Here is a 7,388-nt window from a genome sequence, read left to right as displayed (position 1 = left end):
GCTCCCCGGGAGAGACCCAGAGGTAGTTGTGGTGGCTACCCAGGGCTGCAGTCTCCTTTGGGGGTGGGCTGGGGACAACACCTTTTACAAGCTCCCTAGGTGTGGGCCATGCAGCAGGCCAGGTAAATCAGTGGCTTTCAAGCTGTTCTAACACCAGACCTCTTTCTTTAAATCAGAATCAGCATCTCTGGGAACTTGTTAGAAAAGCAAATTATGGGCCCTGCCCCAGACCTGCTGAATTGGAAGCTTTGGGGGTGCTGTCTGCACTCTGTCTTGTAGGCCTTCCATGTCCCTGCGATGCAAGCCCAAGGTTGAGGACCACTACTTCAAACTGAGTGTAAGAAGGCCAACGTGTATGGTGGAAGTGTGTTTGGGGGGTGGGAGGAGGTGGCATTCAGGCCTAGGGTCATCAAGGGACTAGGGTTTGGGGATGGGTAGCAGAGTTCCTGGGATGCCAGACCTTCAGTGCTAAAACCAGGAAAGTCCTGGAAAAACTAGACAAATTGGCCACCCTGTCAGACCTCATGTTTAGCCATCCATTCAACAGGTATTAAGTACCTACTGCAGGCCAGGCCCCAGGTACGCAGTACTGAATGGGACAGATGTGGTACCAGACTTTGGGGTTTCTGCAGCCAAGAGGGAACAATGCCCACTAAAGAGTTTTTGGGGCCCAAAGCCAAGACTGGGCTGCTACCAGCCCCGGGCAGGAGGCCACCAAGCTACCGGGTCAGTGGGGCACACAGGACACACCTTCATGGAACTCCTAGTTCCCTGGGGTATTAGCTTGAGGGGTGATATACCAGCTTGGGTCTCTTCCAGCTCATGGGGGGAGGGTGGTTTCCAATGTCTCAAAACCTGCTTTTCTATCCTGCTTTCTCAAGCCCCAGAGGCAGAGGCAAAGGGGACCAGAAAGTGGCCTGTTAGCACCATGTAGCGCATGATTGTTTTTATACCAAGAACATTTGGAGGCCCCCACACCATCTCGGCCTCCAGGTCCGAGGAGCAGTCGTCAGGAGCCCACAGGAAGATGCTCAACTTCCAGGAGGCTCTGTGGCTCCTCTCTAGGCAGAGGACAGGCCGTGGGCCCTTTCTCTTGGATGCTCTGAGGCCTGAGGCTTCCTCCTCCCAGCCTGGATTTCCATCTCCCCACTCAACATCCTGGGGAGATTGGGGCACTCTCCCTGGCATCGAGAACTTCTCTCTGCCCCTAGTACCTGCCCTGCACTGCCCTGGGTGCCCAGCCAGGCTTGGCCCTGGCACTCTGAGCTTCCCAGGCCTTGGACCTCGCTGCAGACAGCCTGGCACTGAATGGCACATGGTGCCCAAATCTCACTTCAGTTGGCAAAAGTGGCAATTAGCATTTAATGAGGCTTCTTGCTTTATTTTTAGGTAACCTCCAAGGCCCTGCCTGTGTAATTCAGCCCACCATTGCTCGGCAGATAATTAAAGCATGTCACCATAATTTGCCTTTTTTTTTTTTTTTTTATAAAGCCCGTAATTATGTTTTTATTGCGGGGGGGGGGGGGCGAGGGAGGGGGAAGAAGAGGGAAAGAAAACAAAGAGGTGAAACTGGGGCAGGAAATGGGGCTTGGTGCTCACAGCCAGGCTCCTTTACCCCATTGGCAGAACCAGGAGCCCCTGTTTTGGATGCAGCTACCCCTGGGTTTCCTCAGCTTCAAGGTCCACCCTGGTACTCCCTGCCCAAGACTGCCTCCTTTTTTTTTTTTTTTTTTAATATTTAATTTATTTATTCAAGAGAGACAGACATAGGCAGAGGAAGAAACAGGCTCCGTGCAGGGAGCCCGATCCCGTGACTCCAGGATCACGCCCTGAGCCTTGTTGGCTTGCCTGGATTGCACTTCTGGGGTCCTCCTCTTCCCAGTTTGGTTGGGAGGGCCTTCCTGTTCTCCCCCTCCTTTCCTTATAATAGCAGCCCCAGTTTGCTTCAGAGCATTCCAGTGGGCAGGAAGGGGATCAGGCTAAAACCATAGTGGCCAGGAGTTGATGTTTCCTGAGCTGCACATAGGCACCTGGGAGTGCTTTGTACTACTCTCCTGTTACATGTTTGAAAATTTCTGCAGAAAGTGAGATAAAACTCCCTCCCAGGAAAGGGTCTGCTAACAGAGCCTGGTATCTGGAATCTGCTCTCAGGGGCACTTGTGACTTGCTGTTCTTTCTCACTATGAGGTGAAGGGCTGTTTTTCCACACCAGGAACTCCGCTAAAGTCAGTATTTTGATGCTGGCGAGTGGTGGCAGGCCAGCAATCTTTTGGGGGCCTCTGAAATCTGACTGTGAATCTACAGGCCATGCTAGGAACAGGAAAGGCAGTTGCCCACATCGGGGAGCCCACTCACCCCAAACATCTTCCCAACTGCCCCCTATGCCACTGAAAATTCTATTGGTAAAGCCTCAGACTCATGGGCCAAGGTGTGTTTGCCCAAAACACATCAGTTGGTCGGCAATCATCTTGGAGTCAAGTGTCAGGACACCGGCTGCCCTGAGGCATAGAATAAGGGACAGGTAAGCCGTGAAAGAACATGCAGGTTACCTTAACTCAAGCAGCAAGTGATCCCTTCACCACTTTCTGAACCCACATCAACCCAACATTGTATTATGTTCACGTACTTTGTTCATCATCTTCAACCTCCCACAGGAGTGTCAGCCCACCAGGGCAGGGAGTTTTGGTCAGCGTGATCACAGTTGAACCCCAGGGCCTAGCGCAGTACCTGACACATAACAGGCATATAATATTTGTGGAATGAATGAGTTAGGGGGTGAAGAGAGGGGCTGGAGACCCAGAGGGACCTACTTAGCTGCACCCCCCCCTCCACAATCCCCAGTGCTTGGCTCTATCTCTGAGTCTCTGCCCAAAGTCCAGTGATCATTTCTTCATTGCAGCTGCCCAAGGTCTTCTCCAGAGGCCTGAGGTAAGCCTGAATGTATCATACTGGTGACTGGGTGGGGAGGTGACCCCCACCACCCGCTCAGGGTGACAGGCATCCTAGAGTTGGAATGGGGAGACCTGGAATCTGCATAAGGCTCTGCTGCTAACTCACAGTGCAATCTCGGACAACTTGCTTTCCCTCTCTGGGCCTCAGTTTCTTTATCCGTAAAGTGAGGGATTGAGCTCTGAGCCCTGGGAGCCTGGGTAGGGAGCCAGCATTCCAGCAGTACAGTAAGGGGAGGTGACTGCAAAAGAGAGTCTTGGGGGCATGTTGCTATGGCGACTGTGCACACACCAAGAGGTGGGGGAGGAGCTTGTGTATGCAAATCAGGGCCTTTGGCATTCCCAGTCTGGGTCGTCTCTGACCAGAGGGGGCTCCGTTAAGATGGTGGGGCAGGGGAAGAGGATGGAGAGTGGTGGGGTTCTCAGGGAGCAGGACGAGTCCGGGGGAGCCTGCCAGCCCCGCACTCTGCCACAGTGTGGTGTCCGGGCCTACAGATCAAACAGCAGCAGTGGAGGAAACCGAGGCCCAGGGGTCAAGAAGTTCGTCAGGATCTGGGAGACCCGGGAAAGACCCTCCTCACCACCGCCCTGGTCAGCCCGGGAAATCAGGGAGGCACGGTTCTCGGGGGCGGGCGGGGGCGCCGGCAGACCTCTCCTGGTAAACACTGTCCCTTCTGGGGGGGCCCTTGGGAAAGCAGGGAGCGGAGCTCGACGGAAGACCCTGGCTCTGGTCCCCGCCAGGTCACCGTGACTCGGCCACCCGGCCGCCCGACCCCGTGGAACGCAGTTAACAGTCCCACGCGAGACGCTCTCAGGCCTCCGAGTGGACACACAGCAGGTCCGGAGGGGCCCGGCGCCTGCGCTGGAGCCTTGGCTGCCTCACCCTCCAGGGCCCCGCTCGCCCTCCCCGGTGGGTTAGGGCTTCCTTCCCCTCGGTCCTCAAACGCCGGGGCTCCCTCTGGGGCTCCAGGCCACCTCCACGCCCTCTTCCCCTCTCCTCAAAAGTCCGGGGTCCCTCGCGTCTGGCCGCGCAGCCTCAGCACGTGCCCGACATTCCACATTCGTCCCCCACATTTCCCAGCGTCCCTTGCAGGTGGGCTGAGGCCACGTGACACTTCTGGCCAATGAGCTAGCGGCGAGGCGCGACCACGCCCATCACCTCCGGGCTGGGGCGCAGGCGCGGGTGTCCCGGGCCCGGCCTCTCGCGGGGGCCGCGGCGGTCCTCGTGGGTGCAGACGGCGGATCTGAGGTGGAGGGCGCCGGGGTCTCCGACTCACTGGTCGGAGCTTATCCTCTGCCAGCCCCCTGTGAACTTCGCATGAATAAAAAATAAGCTTTTCTGTTAGGATGCTGAGATTTCAGGATTTGTTTCTAAGTTCTAGCTCTTCCTGTTCTGACTAATGTATCATCGGGCACCTGCCAAATTTATCTCGCTCTCCCAGCCACCACACCTTCTGTGCACCGTGCTAGTCACTCAGAATCCTCCAGGGTGCAAGCCATAGCCTCTCCGAAATGTGGCCCTGCCCCACGGTCCGCTTGGTGATCCGCAGCCTCCAGCCTCCCGGGCCAGCAGCCCCGCCCCTTGCCTGCGGCGGCCTCGCACCCCAAGTCTCCGCGGTCCCTGCCGCCCTGGACTTCAAGCCTCCGCACGCGCACTCCCCGCCCCCGGGGTTCCAGCCTTTCTTTCTGTTCCTTAAACACGTTGCTCCCTGCCTTCTGGCGTCTGTGCTTCCCGGGAGAAATCTGCCCAAAATCCTGATCTTTGTCCTTTTGTATATAATGTCTCTTTCCTCTGGCTGCTTTTAAGGTTTCTTCTTTATCACTGGTTTTAAGCAATTTGGTTACGATGTGCCTCGGTGTGGCATCTCCTCATGTTTCTCGTGTTTGGGTTTCGTGGAGCTTCTGGGATCTATGGCTTTGCGGCTTTCATATTTGGGAAGATTTTGGCCATTATTTCTTCAATACTGTTTGTGTCCTCCCGTCTATCGTCTCTCCTTCAGGGACTTCTGTACACATGCAGTAGGCCTCAAAGTTGTCCAATAATGCAGTGATGCTCTATTCTTTCATTTTGGGCCTTTTTTCTCTTTGTGTTTCATTTTCTATATTTTTATTACTATGTCTTCAAGTTCACTAACCTTTTTGTCTTGGGGTGTCCAGCTGCTGTTAATTGTTTTCAGTGCACTTTTCATCTCAGTACGTAGTTTTCATCTCCAGAGGTTTGAGTGGGTTTTTTTCATATCTTCCATGTCTTCCAGTTAAGTGTTCGTTTTCCTCTGGCTTCTTGAGCATGTGGAATACAGTTACAATACTGAATATCCTTGTCTACCAATGTCATGGCATTTCTGGGTTGTTTTCTATTTATTTATTTATTTATTTATTTATTTATTTATTTATTTATTTATTTATTTATGATAGTCACAGAGAGAAAGAGAGAGAGAGGCAGAGACACAGGCAGAGGGAGAAGCAGGCTCCATGCACCTGGGAGCCCGATGTGGGATTCGATCCCGGGTCTCCAGGATCACGCCCTGGGCCAAAGGCAGGCGCCAAACCACTGCGCCACCCAGGGATCCCTCTGGGTTGTTTTCAATTGATTGGTTGATTTTCTCATTATGGGCTGCATATTCATCCTTCTTTGTGTAACGGATAATTTTTTTTAAGATTTACTTATTTATTTGAGAGAGAGAGAGAGAAAGAATGAGCATGGGGAGGGGCAGAGGGAGAGGAAGAGAGAATCCTTAAGCAGATTTCCTACCAAATGCAGAGCTCAATCCCAGGACTCTGAGATGATGACCTGAGCCAAAATCAAGAGTCGGCTGCTTAATCGACTGAGTCACCCAGGCACTCCATATTGGATGTCAGATATTGTGAATTTTATCTCATAGGGTGCGGGTTATTTTTGTATACATATAAATATGCTTGAGCTTTGTACAGAGTGTGGTTAAGTTACTTGGAAATGATTCAGTCCTTTCAGGTCTTGCTTTCCAGCTTTGTTAGGGAGGGCCAGAACAGCATTTAGTCAGGGCTCGTTTTGTCCCACTATGAAGCAAAACCTCTAAGCTTCCTGCTCTGGCTGGTGGGGCATTTATAATCCTAGTGATCGTTCCCTCTAAACAGCTGCAGTGCTTCCTGCTGGAACATGATTGCTATTCAGCTGAACTCTTGAGGGAGGACTCTTTGGGATTCTCTCTGCGTAGCTGTTTCCTCCCTGGCCTCTGACCTGTGAACTCTACTCACCTTGGCCTCTCTGTCTGCCCAAACATAGGAGACTCCAGGGTCTGCCTGGGTCCCCTCTCCTCATGCCAGCGCCTGGAAGCTATCTCTGGGCATATGGGGGACAATTGCAGAGCTCACCTCAGTTGTTCTCATGTCTCAAGGACCACTGTCATTTGTTGTTTAATATCCAATATTTGAGAACCAGGGTTCCATGTAGTTCATGCATTATGTTGCTATTTCAGACAGTAAAGTAAATCTGGTCCCTGCTACTTCATTTTGGTTGGAAGTGGAAGTGTCCTCCTATCTTTCTAAGATGCAGATATGCTCATGCTATTCCATATTCATTTTTATCAGAGGTTCCTCAGTGATGTTGGCCTAATAATAACAAGAAGGGCTAACTCAGTGCCAGGCACTACTCTAAGTACAACGCCCATTGTTTCATCTTTGCAAAGACTGTATAAAGGGAGTACTGGTTTTGTTGTCACTCTACAGGTGGAGGCACTGAGGCTAAGAGAGGTTAAAATAACTTGCTCAGGTGCACACAGCCAGGGGATGGTGGAGCTGGGATTTGAACCTAGATGGTGCAGCTCCGGGGCTTGCTCTTAGCCTCCAATCTGCACTGGCTTCTGCCCACCATCCATTTCTCCCTTCAGTTGTTTCCTGAGTGCTGCCATGCGCCCAGGTTCGCTGCTAGTTACCAGAGATGGGGAGCAACTAGCTTGAAGAAATAATTATGAACTAAGGGGGAAAGTAGGTCCATGCATCCAAAGTTCAGGATCTTTGAGTCTATTTCCTAAAGGAGTAGCACCTGAGCCAGTCCCAGGAGGATGAGAGGTCTGTAAGCTGGAAGCAGGAAAGATTATTTCAGGGATGAGCAAAGAGACAGAGGTGATAAATAACATGATATTTGAGAGGAGGAGCCAAGTAGGGGCATCAGGAAGATGGAGATGAGCAGTCCAGAGGAGAGAAGTGAATCTGGAGAGGTGGGCAAGGGTGAGGGGAGGAGGGCCTCGGAGGATCTGCCAAGTGGCCTGCAGGGAGTGATTTGGCCAGAACTACAAAGTGGGATGGACATGATATGGATGATGGTTTGGAAGGGCCTGGCCTGGAGACTGGGAGACCTATGAGGCAGCCACTGCTTTGTACCTCTGGAGAGGCGAGGACCTGGAGAAAAGTGAGGAGCTGGAGAGGAGAGACTTGGTTGGTTGCAGAGGGTAGCTTAGGGGA

The 7,388-nt window shown here is 52.5% G+C and overlaps 1 long non-coding RNA gene across 1 annotated transcript; it reads left to right on the top strand.

Moving 5' to 3' along the window:
* Window positions 1–3,285: 3,285 nt before the first annotated feature.
* On the top strand, window positions 3,286–4,256 carry LOC112641187 (uncharacterized). Its single transcript, XR_003124541.3, has 3 exons — window positions 3,286–3,539; window positions 3,647–3,786; window positions 4,030–4,256. It is a non-coding gene; the product is annotated as an uncharacterized LOC112641187 (long non-coding RNA).
* Window positions 4,257–7,388: the final 3,132 nt, after the last annotated feature.

The sequence above is a fragment of the Canis lupus genome, chromosome 12 (genome assembly GCF_003254725.2).
Source record: "Canis lupus dingo isolate Sandy chromosome 12, ASM325472v2, whole genome shotgun sequence".
Lineage (NCBI taxonomy): Eukaryota > Metazoa > Chordata > Mammalia > Carnivora > Canidae > Canis > Canis lupus.
Note: the sequence above shows the minus strand (reverse complement) of the source record. Positions and strands in the feature narration are given on the sequence as shown.